The sequence below is a fragment of the Stegostoma tigrinum genome, chromosome 11, assembly GCF_030684315.1.
Source record: "Stegostoma tigrinum isolate sSteTig4 chromosome 11, sSteTig4.hap1, whole genome shotgun sequence".
Taxonomy (NCBI): Eukaryota; Metazoa; Chordata; class Chondrichthyes; order Orectolobiformes; family Stegostomatidae; genus Stegostoma; species Stegostoma tigrinum.
In genome coordinates this window covers 51,356,205-51,372,304 of record NC_081364.1, presented here as the reverse complement: position 1 = coordinate 51,372,304, position 16,100 = coordinate 51,356,205, and positions in this window count along the sequence as shown.

The window sequence follows — 16,100 nt, the reverse complement described above, 5'->3', positions numbered from 1 at the left end:
GCTGGGCAAGATGGATGACTGACTCTGTTAATTACCGATTGCAATAGCACAATAGACAGGGATGAACTGAATTCAGGAAACCAGAAAGTACAAGTGGTTTGGGTAGAGATGAAAAAGCAATAAGTCACTTGTAGGACTGGTGTACAGGTCCCCTAATGCTAACTTCATGGTAGGTTGGAATGTATAAAGAAAGAAATAATGGAAACTTGTCAGACAGGCCCAGCAATAATCCTGGGGCATTTTAATCTGCACATAGTCTGGAAATATCAGATTAGCAAACAGAGCCCAGGCGGAGAGTTTGTTTTGGAGTCATTTTTTAGAACAGCACATTTGGGAGCCAGAGAGTAGATTATACTCGACCTTTATATTGTGTAATGAGATAGGATTGATTAATTACCTCACAGCAAAGGTTCCCCACCCCCCGCCACGAGGTAGATGAGATCATAATATGATTGAATTTTATATTCAGTTTGAGGGATTTAAACTTAAGTAGGTGCAGTTATGAGGGCATGAAATCAGAGCTCGCTAAAGTGTACTGGAAAATTAGGTTAAGATATAGGTCAATGAGATACAATGCAAACATTTAGAGGGATATTTCAGAATTCACATGATGGATACATACCAACGAATAAGAAAATTTTCAAGGAGAGGACCTGTCATCTGCGGCTAACTTAATATTAATGATAATATCAAACTTTAAAACAATTATTGTATAAAGAAGGGAGACAGGTCAAAAGATTGGACAAAACGTAAATGTAAGCAAAAAATTATTAAAAGATTAATAAGTGAAGAAAAATTAGAGTTTAAGAGAAAGCTGGCATGACAAATTAAAAACAGATAAGAGTTTCTGGAGATGTTTGAAAAAGTAGAGAACAGTTAACAAAGTCAGCATTGGTCTTTTAGTTAGTGAGTCTTGGGAAATAATAATACCAAATACGTTAATATCAAATTAAATTAACAGAAGTTTAGCATTGCTCTTTACTATAGAAGTGCACGCAACACCCCAGAAATGGCTTCAAATCAGGAAATGGAAGAGAGAGAGGAATTCAAGAAAATGACAGCCAGGAAGGTGATGGCCTAGTGGCATTATTCCTGGACTATTAATCTGGCGACCCAGGCAATGTTCTGGGACCTGGCTTCAAATCCCATCATCACAAATGGTGGAATTTGAATTGTAGAAAAATCTGAAATTGACAGTCTTAGATGGCCACCCTGATGGATGGGAAAAATCTATCTGGTTCACTAATGTCCTTTAGGGAAGGAAACTGCCATCCTTACCTGGTCTGGCCTACATACAACTCCAGTCCCACAGCAATGCGGCTGATTTTTAATTAGTGATGGGAAATAAATGCTGGCCTGGTCAGCGATTCCCATATCCTACGCACGAACCAAAAAAACGAGTATTCATTTCGCCTTGCAATAAATGATAACGTTGGGTTATCACTTGCTGCAGTTGGAGTTTAACCTTTCTGATTCATTACTCTTATCCAAAAAGGGAGGGAGGAAGAAAGCAGAAAACAACAAGATAGTTTGCTTAAAATGTCGCACGGAAAATAACAGAAGTTATAATTAAAGATGCGTAGCTTGACACTTAGTGAAATCAAAGTAATCAAGCTAATTCAACATAGCTTTGTGAAAGAGAAATAGTGTTTCACCAATTTATTAGAGTTTTTGAAGAAGTAACATGTAAATTGATAAAAGGGACCTGGTTGATGTGCTGTTCTTATGTTTCCAGTAAGTGTTTGATGAGATGCCACATCAAAGGTTACAGCAGAAAATAGAATCTCATGATGTGGCACTTTACAGAATGATATGGATAAACAATTAGTTGTTTAACAGGAAAAACACAATATACATAAAAGAGTCATTTTCCGGTTGGCAGGATGTAATCAATGGCATGCCACAGAGATCAGCTCTGGGGCCTCAAACTTTTTCAATTTATACAATTGACTTTGATGGAGGCACCAGAAGAATAATTGCTAAATTTTGTTGTTGATGCAGAAATATGTAGGAAAATAAGTTGTGAAGTGGATATAAATGGGCTATAAACAAATATATGACAAATATAATCTAATGTGGGGAAATGTGAAGTTGTCTAATTTGGCAGGAAGGATAAAAAAAACATTATCTCAATAATGAGAGATAGCAGAGCTCTGAGTTGCAGAAGGAATCAGGTATCTTAGATTGTGAAATGCAAAAGGTTAATATGCATCTACAGCAAGTGATTAAGAAAGTTAATGTTACCTTTCATTGTGAGAAGAATTTGATAGAAAAATAGAGAGGTTATTATGTTTCAGGCATTGATGAGATCACATTTGGAGTATTGTGCACAGCATTGGTCACCTTATTTAAGGAAGGATAGAAATGCAATGGAAGTCATTCAGGGAAGGTTGACCAGACTGTCACAAAAACTAAGTTGCTGGAAAAGCTCAGCAGGTCTGGTAGCATCTCTGAGGGAAAGAACAGAGGTAACGTTTTGGGTCCGAAGACCCTTCCTCATTTACAGCATCCGCAGTTCTTTCGGTTTTCACTGGACTGTTACCTGGAATGAGATGGTTGTCTTATGGGGAAGGACTGGATAGTCTACTCATATTGATGGGTTCAACAGCAAAGGAAAAAAACCAACAAATGATTGGAGGAGCAGCTCATCAGAGATTCTATCCATTCTACTTACAAGACTAATATCAACAGGGTTAGATGAAAGTATCTGCAAGTGAGAAAGTGAAAGGGGGGATCTAGAGAAACAAGCCACCACCTTCTTGGATAAAACCAGGGACTCCTCAATGTCAGCCCAGGGGAAGAACAAAGACTGCTACCACTGAAGCCTACCCCTAAAGACTATGAATCATCAGGGACAAATACTGCATACTCAGAAACTGTAAGGGTCTATACCCTTGTTTTTCCATTCCATGGAATGGCTTTGGGATTGGGGTTGTTCTCATTTGTCACAGGTCATGTATTTTCTTCCTTTGTCAGATTAAATAATCCATCATAGTTAAACTGCTGCTTCATTAAAAAATTGATAAACTAATTGGAAGCTGCTTACGAATGGTTGGCTGCCTATATTCAGAAAATGTGACCACAAAGCCCCCACATCTAATACTTTTGTAATATTGAGAAGAAAATACCAAGTAATATTAAGAAATAGAGATAATTGGGACTGTAGATGCGAAAGAATCCAAGATAACAATGTGTGAAGCTGGATGAACACAGCAGGCCAAGCAGCATCTCAGGACCACAAAAGCTGACGTTTCGGGCCTAGACCCTTCATCAGAAGGTCATATTATATCATATTAAGAAATAGCTGAGTGTCACTGCATTCGGCAAAGACAAAATTGTGACAAGGTTGTGACAAAAGTCTGGCTATGCTTCAGAGGAAGATAGTTCACCACTACCTTCTTAAGGGAACAAGGGATGTGCATTAAATGCTGGAACAGCAGTGATGGCCAAAACCCATGAACAAATAAAATCAGCCCAACTCATAACCACAACTACAACGTTAGTGGCTACCTGCAAATATGGAAAATTGTCAAGAAAATATAACATGATCGGTTATTACCCATCACCCTATGGTTAATCACCAGCAAAATCATGGAAGATCCTGCAGATGGTGTTAAAACATGTCACTTAATAATCAAATCAGCAATGGTCAGTTTGGGTTCAGCTAGGGCCACCCAGCTCTAGATCTTATCACAGCCTTAGTTCGCAAATGGATAAAAGAGTTGATTCCAGATCCAAGGTAAAAGTAATTGCCCTTCCCAACATCATTTGATAAACTTACGGAATTAAGGAACCTTTGTAAAATTGAAGTCAGTGGGAATCGGAGAAAATATCTCCACTAGCTGCGGGAGATGGTTTCATTTGTTGGAGGCCATTATCATCCCTGATTTGGAATAAGATTGCTCTCCCTTCACAGTTGCTGAGTCAAAACCTGTAACTGGCGTCCTCATTGCACCTTGGGAGTGTCTATATCACGTGGACTGTCTTGGCTCAAGAAGATGGCTCATCTGAAGGGAAACTTACGATGGGTAAAAAATTGCTGATCTTGTAGGTTTGTTCATATTTCATGAATTAATTTTCCTTTAAAAAAATCACCTAAGTCCTCACAGGAGATCCTTAGGGTAGGTACTTTCCTCATCAACCGGTTCAGTGATGTTATTCGGCACATCTAGAGCAGCTACAACTTGAACCCGAGCCAATTAGCCCAGAAGTAGGAACACGACCATTCTACCACATGACACTAACAGCTCCTTAGGGTAGTGCCCCAGGCCTAACCACTTTCAGCTGCTTTATCAATAACCATTTTTCTATCATTAGGTCAGAATTAGGAATGTCCACTGTTGACTATACAGTTTGCAACTCTGCAGCTAATGAAGCGGTCTATGTCCAAATGTCACAAAACCTGGATAACACTGAGGCATATTCTCAGCCTGCGTGAAAGAGGGAAGCTCCAATAGCAATAATGGGAACTGCAGATGCTGGAGAATCCAAGATAACAAAGTGTGAAGCTGGATGAACACAGCAGGCCAAGCAGCATTTCAGGAGCACAAAAGCTGACGTTTCGGGCCTAGATGAAGGGTCTAGGCCCGAAACATCAGTTTTTGTGCTCCTGAGATGCTGCTTGGCCTGCTGTGTTCATCCAGCTTCACACTTTGTTATCGAAGCTCCAACAGCGATACTTGTTGACTTGCGTTTTGCTTCATATGTGTTTTTCCTTCCATTTCGGAAATGGTAGGGAAGTGTTGGGAGGATCAGCATGCTGATTATTGATGTGCTTAAACCATACAAAAGAAAAGTCCTTTCATAGGTAATAAATTCCTGGATTGGGGCTTGAACTCAGAGATTCTGGCTTAGTGGCAGGGAAACATCTGACTGAGCCAAAAGACAACCTCAAACAGCAATCACAAAGCTCAACACCAGCCAGAACAAAACAGCCTGCTATATTGGTACTACGTACACCATCCTTCACTTGCTTCACCTCCAACACGTGCTAACAGCAGTGTGTACCATCTATAAAATGCACTGCAGGGTATCAACTTGGATCTCGCAAGAGTATCTTCCAAATCCACAACTCTTAACACATAGGAGGATACACACAGCAGATAAGTGGGAACATCACCAGCTGCAAATTTCCTCCATGTTTCATAGCATCCTGACTTGGGACTATTTAACAGCTCTGTGTGGAGGTTAGTTAGCTTAGTTGGCTGGTTTACGATGCAATGTAATGCCGATAGCTTGGGTTCAATTCCTGTACCAGCTGAGGTTACCATGAACAACGTCCCAATCCTTCACCTGAGGGATAGTAACCCTTAGGTTAAACCATTACCAGTTTGTGTCTCTTTCTTTCTAATGGGAGAAAAGCCATATCAGCTGAATGCCAGTGTGGAGAGGGTTAGTTCGGGTTGCAGGAGAATCCTATGGATCAGGTGTTAGCGAGCAAGGCCTTCTACAGAATGGTAAATTCAACTTTTATTTGTTGAACATGATAATACAATCTTTAAACCACTTAAAATTAATCAGTGTCTAATGACTGGCTTGCAGTTATATGTGAGGGACTGGTTGAGTCAGAAGGCTTTTAAGTGAATGATTGAAAATAGAAGTAGAATCTGGTTAAAAGGTGATAAGAAAGTTAAGGTTGAATAAACAAAGTGGGGTGTGACTTTGCAATGAAATATTGTATTACAGGATGAGATAGGCCAGCGTGGAAAGTGACAGCTTCCCAAGAATGAATAGTAAGTAGACTTGTGGTGAGAGGATCGACACATGTTTAAACAAGAGTTCAGAAAGCATGTACCGTGTGATAGGATATTACTGATATAAATAAAAGGACAACAAATACAGCAAAAGGGAACTATTAGCTCAGACATTGTGATCAACACTTACCTGCTTTCTGAATTGCTCACAAGTTGTATTGGGATCAGCAATAAATGTTGGCAATCCCAGTGATAACCATGTCCCAGAAATGACCTTTAAAACAAAACACACATGGCTTCAAGTAACAATGTTTATTTAATGTCTGGGAAACAACATAACTTCCCGCAAATGAAAGAGAACGAAACTTCTTTGCTGCACAGAACCTCCGACCAATGCTATACACCAGATACATTGACGACATTGAACTCATGGTGAGGAATCACTGAAACAACCACATAGCGATATCAACAAGTTTCATCCCACCATGATGACTTACCATGGATTACTCTTTACAATCAGTCTCATTCTTGGACACACCCATCTCCAGTCGGGATGGGTGCTTCAGTACCTCACTCGACCACTAGCCTACGGTAACCTCATGATGCTGCACTTCTCCAGCTTCTACCCGAAACATATTAAAACAACAATTCCCAATGGACAAGCCCTATGCATACACAGAATCTGTTCAGATCAGGAAAAATAAGACAGACACCTGAAGGTGTTGAAGGACACCCTGGATCAAACAGGATACAATGCTCAAATTATCGATCCCCAGTTCCAATGTTTCACAGCGAAAAACTGTAATGGCCTCTTCAGAAGACAGACACGGGATATGTCCAACAGGGCGTTGTTTGTCATTCTACCTGGGTGGAGAGAAACTACACCATGTTCTTTGCAGCCTTCAACACATTATTGATTACGACGAGCCTCTCGCCAAGATCTTCCCAATGCCTCCGCCTCTTGCCCTCAAACAACCGCCAAACCTTAAACAGACCAATGTTCGCAGCAAACTACCCAGCCTTCAGGCCAACATCGACCACAATACCACACAAGCCTGTCATGGTAACCTCTGCAAGACATTTCAGATCTTCAACATGGATACTACCATCGCACGTGGGAACACTATGCACTATGCGCATGGCAGATACTTATGTGACTCAGCCAATGTTGCGTATCTCATACGCTGGAGGCAAGGATGCTCCGAGTCATGGTATATTGGTGAAACTATGCAAACGCTACGCCAATGGATGAATGGAACTGCGCTACAATTCTCAGACAGGGATGTTCCCTCCCAGTGGGGGGAGCACTTTAGCGGTCAACTCAGTTGTCCTTGGAATTCAGGTACACGTTTTCCAAGGTGATACACAACAACGCAGAGTCACTGAGCAGACCTGATAGCCAAGTTCAGTACCCACGAGGACAGCCTCAACTGGGATCTTGGGTTCATGTCACACTACAGGTGACCCCATCACATTATATACACGCATACACATCCTCCCCCTCTACCTCTGCAGCCTCTCACACACACCCTTCCCCCCTCACCCTTTCCCACACACCCTGACCCCCTCACTGTCACACAGACCCTTTCCTCCCTCACACACACCCTCCCACACTCACACATGCTCCCCCTCACACACACCCTCCCCCCCACACACACCCTCCACCTCACTCTCTCACACACACCCTTCCCCCCCACTGTCTCACACACATGTCCCCCCCACCCCACTCTCACACTCACACCCACCCCACGCACACCCTCTCACCCCTCCACTCTCTCACACACACCCTTCCCCCCAACTCTTTCACACACACCCTCCCACCACACTCTCTCACACACACCGTACCCCCCCATTCTCTCATACACACCTTGCCCCCTCACTCTCTCACACACACCCTCCCCCTTCAATCACTCACACACACCCTCCCCTCCTCCACAGTCTCATTCACATCCTTCACACCCTCACACACATACCCTCCCCCCATACAGACCCTCCCCCATTCAATCTCTCACACACACCCTTCCCCTTTCACTCTCTCACGCACACCCTCCTCCCCCTCCACTCTCTCACACACACACCGACCCCCCCACTCTCTCTCTCTCTCTCTCTTTCTCTCTCTCTCTCTCTCTCACACACACACACACACACACACACACACACACACACACACACACACACACACACACTAATCTATGGGGTGAAATTGTCTTTGCAGATACATTTTATTTTGTTCACACAATTTATAGACAGTCAGTCAATTTTTTATACATTCCTATTTTATACATACAATCAGTCTGACTCCAAACTGAAACACAAACAGATCTGAAACAAGGTTTCACGCATTATTTGACTTTAGCATGCATTATTTGACTTAAAATGCCACTTCTTCTTTACACAGGTAAAACCTTTAGTTCTCTCAACACTGTGACTTTAAAGGAATTCAGGGATTTACATATACATATTAATCAATTAAAACCTTCAAAGTGATTAAAGATTTAACAGCATCTAAGGTTTGTTCAGTGCGTCCTCATCAGTGGTGTGAAATTTTGATTTTTTCCTCCTAAATTCTGTCTCTGATATTATCTCTTTCACTAACACATGAAGGACTGAAGCTCCGAAAGTTTGTGTGTTTTCAAATAAACCTGTTGGACTATAACCTGGTGTTGTGCGATTCCTGACCTTGTCCACCCCAGCCCAACACTTGCACCTCCACATCACTTAGACAACGCACTACTGTCAAGTTTCTTTGTGTAGCAGGACCCAGTGCCTTTCTGTCTGTGCTGCGCTTTGTTTAGTGGATAAATTGTTGGAGGTGTCTGTACAAGCTAACATTTTCTGAAGAAGGGCCAAGGCCTGAAAGGTCAGCTTTCCTGCTCCTGTGATGCTGCTTGGCATGCTGAATTCAGCCAGCTCGACACCTTGTTATCTGTGCAAACTAAATGTTGCCTTTTACATAATGCTAATGTCATTAGCACCTAGCTGCTGTGTTTGCACTGGGTCTGGTATACGGGTTTTGTGATTTCAGAGTTTCACTTGGCCTTTGTACCCAGCATCCATTTCTGTTCGGCCAATTTGGCAATCTGTTTTAGCAGTTAGGAGGCTACTATATGTAGAATAAAAGGCAATGTCTTCTTATTCATCAATAGCTAATCCTGCATTCTTTGCTAGTATGTATGAAGTCTAGCAATTAAGGATGACATTGTTTTATAAATGCTTCCATCTATGTAATCATATCTGATTTATCAAGCCTGATCCCAAAATTATATTTTTGAAAAATGGTGCATTTTTATCAAACACGTGAGAAAATTACTCACCACTTGGCATAAAGCTGCGGTCACACTGAAGTAATCTAAAAGGAAAGTTGCTACAAGACGATTAGAGATTTACATTTCTTTTAGCAAATAAGCCTCTCAAGGGTTACAACTTAGCTGCATAGTTGAACAAAATACCAGAAATTTTATACTTGCCATAGCCATTGCATCGCAACTTCGACACAGCCATTCTGAACACTGAGTTCTTGTAGTGGAAAAGGGTTTTGCATTTGCCAACAGTAATATACATCATTGATTAAAGCAAGTGTTCACCAACATACAAAAGTATATTTTGAAGGCAACAGAATTTCTCTGGTTTTACTTGAGCCTAACAACATACATTAAGTGATTGTGATATAGTGATTAATTAACTGCAAGTTGTGATTTTCAGTTTGATAAATTGGGCAGGGCCTCTCTCCATGATATGGAGGCAGGATGCAAGCCTGCCAGTGTGTTGGTTTTCTGTTGCAGCTTTTCTCAGGATATTTTGGGCAGCGTCTAGCAACCTGCCCAAGGTGATTTAAGGACCCATGAAGGTTGTCAACAAACTTTATCAAGGGCCAACTTGGCATTTTTGAAGGGACGCACATGTTCCACAATGGATCAGAAAGAATCCAAATGGAAGGTGGTGATGGCAGAATGTGGGAGCAATCATCGCTTATCAATTCAAATAGATAAGGCCATTAAAAGGCACAGGACTGAGAGGGGCACTCAATCATTGGCACAGGCTCCACTGGGTGGGTACCATTTGGGTAACAAAGACCACAGAGTAATTAGAAGAAATGAGAGTTTATCAGTGGATAAGTTAAAGTGTGATTCCACAAATGATGAGCCTGCTTAGTTTAGTTACAGGCATTCTAATGTCTGAGCTAAAAACATAAGGGCTAAAACCTCACTGCAGGCCCTGAGACTGTCTAGTTTAAGACTCCATGGCAACACCATGAAATCCTAATTTGGCTGCTGACATTTTCCCTTCGTAAAGATTACTAGCTAGTGTTCAATAAGTTATTATTAGCCTTGTATCTTTTTGTAGATATCTGAACCGTCAATATTATGGGAAATGTAAAAAAAAATGACTGGTTGTATCACTGTGTGTCAGCTCAGCATATTGACCATTAAGGGCCACTGCTGTTTGCAGGCAATGCAAGTAGGTGCAATCTGCACAGTTCATTCCAAAAAGCAAAGCCAACCTGCCATGCACAGGAAGACAGGGATACCGCCTCAGGTATGCACTTTTGTAGATCTGCTGTACAACTTTGCCTTCTCTTTAATGTAAGAACAGTTGTTTATTCATTTTCACAGTTCCCTTGTATACTCTGGTGCTGAAAACGTTAACTCTAAATCTGGGAATTTACTCTGGCAGAAAGGAGTAAAATGAGAACTCTTCCAAAATGGGTACAAGGCTCACTTTGCATATGGCCTGAATTAGGTATATGTTAAATTTCAAGCTGAATTACATCCCTTTTATGACTGGGATATTAGTGGTGGTGGATCACAGACCAAGACGGACAGCACTGTTGTGTGAACTGGTTGAGCACAGACTACACTCTGTATGGTGTTGATCAGTTGTCAAACGGACTCCGATTGATGGAGGCATTGCCATGGAGAATGCGTCCATTAATATTGATGGACAGTGAACAGCCAAGCTTTGTTAAATTTGAAACTAGCCAGGTTCACTTTGGAGGTCAGGCTATTGCTCTGAGAAATCAACCAGTGAGTGGCAATCACTGCCCTTTGGAATTGAAACGGGTACAGTATGTGCACGTGTTCTAGCTGTTTGTAAAGAACAGGGTCTTTTTTTCAGTAATATGTAGCATGAACATATGTTGCTTCCAATACATTAAATTGGCTTACTCATGAGCCTAATGAACATTCTGGCACTAGTGACTGGGAATCTCACTCTGCTTCTTCTTCTCTGATAACCCTGAATTAGTTGTCAACACAATTCAGCACATATTTGCTTTTATCCAGAATTTGTTGTCCGGTTTCAGAATAACATCTATTCTTATACATTAATTTATAGGCTTGTTAATCAGCACTCTCCTTACATTCAGGACAAGTATTAGTTTGCCCTTGAATTTGCATTCTTGTAAAATGTCCTGATGAGTGCAGAATTAAAAAATTGGATAAAATGCATCTTTTTTCAGCAATACTTCTGCAGATAACCGGCTATGCGTGAGCATAAACAGCTAAAGAATGAACATTTAATATGTAAATTGCAAAGTGACTGTTCCAAGATTGCATTACTTGGGAGGAAAATGTTTTAATTTCTTCATTGAAACTGAGCAGAAAATGAAAATTAATTACCCTTGAACCTGGAATTTGCTACACTGATAATGAACACAGCACTAACTTGCATTTTCGAAATTGGATCAAAGTAGTATTTTCAGGTACAAGATGATTTCCTTTGTGAATTTACGTAAAAATATATACTCAGTTCTTACACATTTTGACGATCCTTGTAGGTTAATTAGATTTCAGGTTAGGTTACAGATTTGTTTTAAAATCTTAACATTATTTTGCTCTTGAGGAAACGAAACAGTCTTTGTAAGTATTTTCATTATGTTATTATGGATTGATTTGAAAAATTATATGTCAGAGTTGATCGAGTTACAGAAGATAATTACTGATAGGTTTACTTTAGTATTAGTCAGAATATCTAGGGATTGTATTATTTTTAATTAAAAGTTTGAACTAGAATTGGACAGAGTGTAAACTCTGAATTATTAAAATGTATGTTGATCTTATCTTGAAACAAAACTGCTGACTGTGTGTAATAACAGTGTAAACCTTTCATGGGTGATATTCATAACTTGATATAATGAGCACAGTTTTGTGCATTCCCTTTTAAATATTGTAATCAGTGCAATGAATCAGTTGTCAAATTGTTGTTGCAAATGATTATAAATGTTATGTGATGACCAGAATGTGATTTACTTCGATAAACATTGATTTGTGCTCAGTTAGTTGAATAGTACCTTCTAAATAACATCCAGAATTCAAACAGTGAGAAAAACATATACCCTTGGAAACCCTGTAACCTTTTCTCACGCAAAGTACGCAAAAATTGTTCTGAATTTCCATGAGCTAAACATTAATGCGAAGTCACTTGTGCTTGACTGCAACAGAAAGACTAGCATAAATTTGAATGTGCTTGAAAAAAAGGGCAATAAATTGAGAAAGAAGAGGTAGAACACACTGACTAATGCAACTTGACAACGGTAAAATCCTGTTTTATGTGAACAGTATCAGTGGCCTTACCCAATTCAGAGGAGTAAAAGTCAAGGTTCCTGCTCCTTATCATAGTTAAGTGGTCTTGAAAGTAAACACAAAATTAGATCAATATCAGATCAGTTGTGAAACATTTTCAGTTAAATAAAATGGCCAAAACTATGAAGATACCAGAACAATGGGGCCTTTGTTTCCTGATTAGTGTTTCCAGCAAATGGCTGAAGTTGACTTTTATATCGCAAGTCATTCTGCAATAAAGGCAGGATAACAGAGAAAAACATCAAAATACTATTGGAGGAAAAAAAATTATGTGACTTTGGATAAGTGACACAAATTGCAGAAATGTACAGGCTTTGGCAGCGGGAAACATTGTAGTTGGGCCTAATTAATCGTAAGAGTTTGGTTTGTCTGCAGCTTCCTGGGGAATAATCTCTTCATGGTCAGGCAACCGTAGCCAGTTGGGAGACTTGGCATCAGGTAGGGGTTGGCTGTTGAAATTCACCCCCTTTCACTGGATGTGAGCCCTATTCTGTGGCTCCCATCTCGTCTTCACATACTTTGGTCTTCAGTGCTGTAATGAACCTGGAGCAACGATGCGTACAGTACCGCCAGCAGACACTAGTCCTCCTGGCACCAGCAGAATACTTTGGCTTCTGATTGATCAGCAGTTCTTAGTGGTTGGCACTTCAGCCACAAGGAGGCTGGAATCTGAGACAGAGTTAGAGAGATGGCCACTGCAGTCTCTGAAGGGCACTTGATTCTGTTGAATCCCTCTCCCAACAGAAAAGGTGGGGTTCCCATCAGTTCTCTGGCCAGTGGGCACAATGCCCATTGCCCTGTCAAAACCCAGGCTATTTTCTCCACAAGCAAACAAAAGTAAGAAAAGCAAAGTGTCACACTGCATAGGAAGTGAAGATAACCAGGTAAACACATTGAACTGGATTTTCCATTGACCAGTTAATCCCTGTCATAGTGCACTCAAAAGGAATTGCCTGGGCACTTGGATTTTCTGCTGAACAATTTGTCTACATCTACAGACCTCCGAAAGCTTCTATACAAATCGGAGACATTGGAGGCTTCCAGCCCGTGTTCCTTCGAATTTTCTTTCCAGCTGCATGGGCCTCTGAGGTCTGTGCATGGCATCAACTTCTGTAAGACCTCCTCAAGTCAGAGGTCAATGCCAGGATTAGCATGTCGATCGTGATCACCATGTGAGGATCTTGGAGCGGCTGCACGCCACAGCCTAGAGGAATCAGTGATAACGGGAACTGCAGATGCTGGAGAATCCAAGATAATAAAATGTGAGGCTGGATGAACACAGCAGGCCCAGCAGCATCTCAGGAGCACAAAAGCTGACGTTTCGACCCAATGGTATCAATGTGGACTTCACCAGCTTCAAAATCCCCCCTTCCCCCACCGCATCCCAAAACCAGCCCAGTTCGTCTCCTCCCCCCACTGCACCACACAACCAGCCCAGCTCTTCCCCTCCACCCACTGCATCCCAAAACCAGTCCAACCTGTCTCTGCCTCCCTAACCTGTTCTTCCTCTCACCCATCCCTTCCTCCCACCCCAAGCCGCACCCCCAGCTACCTACTAACCTCATCCCACCTCCTTGACCTGTCCGTCTTCCCTGGACTGACCTATCCCCTCCCTACCTCCCCACCTACACTCTCTCCACCTATCTTCTTTACTCTCCATCTTCGGTCCGCCTCCCCCTCTCTCCCTATTTATTCCACAACCCTCACCCCATCCCCCTCTCTGATGAAAAGCCTAGAGGAATCAATGGCTCTAACAAAATTCAGTGAAGTAATTACTAAGGGAAAAGATGGATAGTTGAATACATAGGCTAATCCTTGGGCAGCTATTTAACAGATCCCATACTTACCTCCCAAACTCCCAGAAACAGTGCCTCCAGTCCTCTCATACCCAGTAGACCCTGCCCCACAGCTAGGGTTATGGGTGTTGAGGTTGGTTGGCTCGCTGAGCTGCTTTGTTGTTCCGCAGATGTTTCGTTACCGTGCTGGGTAACATCATCAGTGCAGCCTCCGATGAAACATCAGTGTGTTTTCCCGCCTGGTTTTTAAACTCTGAGGTCCCTTGAGCTGGATTGTCTCACTTCCAGTATTCCTTCATAGTGGAGTGTGTATGGGGTTCAGTTCTTTGTGCTTATTAATGGCTTTCTTCATGGAGTGCCAGGCTTCTAGGAATTCTCATGCTTGTCTCTGCTTAGCTTGTCCCAGGATTTTGGCGTCGTTCCAGCTGAATTGGTGGTTCTCCTTATCCATGGGGAGTGAGTGAGTATTAGTCATGTCTTTTTGTAGCCAGTTGGTGTTCATGTTCTCTTGTTGTTAGTTTCCTTCCTGTTTGTCCGATGTTGTGTTTCTTACAGTCTCTGCAGGGGATTTTGTAGATGACATCAGTCCTGTCCATGGCGGCAGTGGGTCTTTAGTTCAGATGAGCAGTTGTCGTAGGATTGATGTGGGCTTGTGTGCCACTCTGATGCCCAGTGGTCGTAAGAGTCTTGTGGTGGGTTCCGATGTGTTCCTGATGTAGGGTAGTGTGATGGGTGTGTCGGGGTATGTAGTATCTTCATGATGTTGTTCTTGTAGGCATCGTCTGACCTAGTACTTTGGATATCCAATATCCTTGAACACCTGGAAGAGGTATTCTTCTTCTTCTTGGCGTAGTTCTACGTTGCTGAAGTGTGTTGTTGCCTGTTTAAATAGTGTTTGCATGCAGCTTCGTTTGTGTGTGCTGGGATGGTTACTATTGAAGTTGAGTTCCTGGTCTGTGCGTATGGGTTTTCGGTGTACTTTCATTTTCATTTCCCCATTTGTCTTGTGCTCTACCATGATGTACAGGAATGGGAGCTGTTTGTTCTTCTCCTCCTCTCTGGTGAATCTTATTCTGATGAGGGTGTTGCTTATACGTTTGTGCTTCTCTTCTAATTTGGTCCATTTAATGATGACAAAGATGTCATCTATGTAGTGTGTCCACAGTTTAGGTTGGATTTGTGGGAGGGCAGTCCTTTCCAGTCCTTGCATCACTGCTTCTGCTATGAGTCTGGAGATAGGTGATCCCATGGGTGTCCCATTGATTTGCTTGGCCGTTGAAAATGAAGTGGGAGGTGAGGGATAGATCCAGTAGTTTGAACGTGTTGTCTGTGGAGATGGTTTCACTACGGTCTTGCTCTTAACAAGAAAGACCCACATAGAACTCGACCCCATATACACTCCACGACGAAGGAAAACTGGAAGTGAGGCAATCCAGCTCAATGGACTCCAGAGTTTAAAAACCAGACAGGAAAAGCCACCGACGCTTCATCAGAGGCTGCACTGATGATGTTACCCAGCACAGTAATGGAACTCCTTAGGAACAACAAACCAGCTCGGCAAGCCAACCAACCTCAAGACCGTGACCCATCCCTGCACTGGAAACCTTCTACTCCTGAATCTCAGACCCAACAATGCTCCATCCTGGGATCCAAAATCCTCCCGGGGACCCAAGAACCTCTGCCCTGCGATCTGACCTTCCCATGGACTGCCAGAGCTGATCTCTACAATGTCCACAGCCCCATCCTGTTTCAACACCCATTCTCCCTGTTGCACAACTTTGCCTCACTGTCATTAGGGAGATAGCAGAAATTAGCAGGAGGTCTTGTGAATTCAATCACTTGAGCCTTTCAGAATGCTGCCAAATGGTATAAATTGCACTGATGGGAGGTGATTAGCAGTTGGGGCCAAATCCTCCAGCCCTCGCAGCTGATGAACACTGCAGAGAGCTGAGTATGGAAAGGAAATAAGACAAACACCTCAAGTGGGAAAGGATACACACTGACACAAAAATTTCCTGTGGAACATTTCA